Source organism: Chlorella variabilis (assembly GCF_000147415.1).
Source record: "Chlorella variabilis unplaced genomic scaffold CHLNCscaffold_16, whole genome shotgun sequence".
NCBI lineage: Eukaryota > Viridiplantae > Chlorophyta > Trebouxiophyceae > Chlorellales > Chlorellaceae > Chlorella > Chlorella variabilis.
This window is the reverse complement of record NW_005435072.1, coordinates 1,045,248-1,046,148: the sequence shown is the minus strand read 5'-3', so window position 1 is coordinate 1,046,148 and position 901 is coordinate 1,045,248.

Genomic DNA, 901 nt, shown 5'->3' with positions numbered 1-901 from the left:
CAGGACGGGGAGCGGGGCCAGGGTGGGGTGACCCTGGGACGCTCAGCTGGGGGGAGGGTGGTCGGAGCCATGGAGAGGGTGCTCCATGGTCCACCCCCTCTCTTGATGCCCCTTGATCACGTGTGCCCCCTGCCCAAGGTCTGCTCACGCGGCCTATCATAGCGGGGTGACTGTAACACAGGAATCAGAGTGGCTGTCAAGCCTGTCGGAAGCGGTCACGGGCAGACGAGGCACAAACTGCCATAAACTGTATTCACGCAACCAACCCAGCAAAACTTTGTTGCTCGCAGACGGGTGGGGGCAGGGTAGAGAGGGCGAGGTGGGGGAGTGCAGGCGGCGACAGACGGCAGGCGCTCGCGGCTCTGTGCACTATGAGCAGCAGAACAGTAGCTACACTGATAGGCAGAAGCATGCCAGCGAGGGTTGCTGACTGAGAGGGAAGGGTAGCAGGCAGCGCTGGGCAGGCAGCAGGCGGGATGGCAAGCTCCGCCGCTCTCAGGCGCAGTGTCGGTGCAAGCTGAACTTTGCAGATGCTCGCGGGAAATTGAAAATGCCACGACGCGGCCATGCGCATGCGCACACATAGTGTGCAAGATATTGGCAGAAAGGGATTGGAGAAGCTTGTCACCTGGCGGGACCACAGGGCGTGGGTGAGCGCGGGTGCATCCGCTACCACTTGGGTGGCAAATTCCACCTTGGGTGGCAAATTCCACATCGCACACATTTTATGTACTGTTCACCTTGGTGGCGGAGGGTGAACTGGTGGAGGGGGACGACGAGGTGGCGGGGGCCTAGCCGGCGGCGGCGGACGGGAGGGAGGCGGGGGTTTAGGAGCAGGGGCGGGCTTTGGAGATGGTGGCGGCGGCCTGAACAAAACTGGGGGCGGTGGACGAACTGGGGG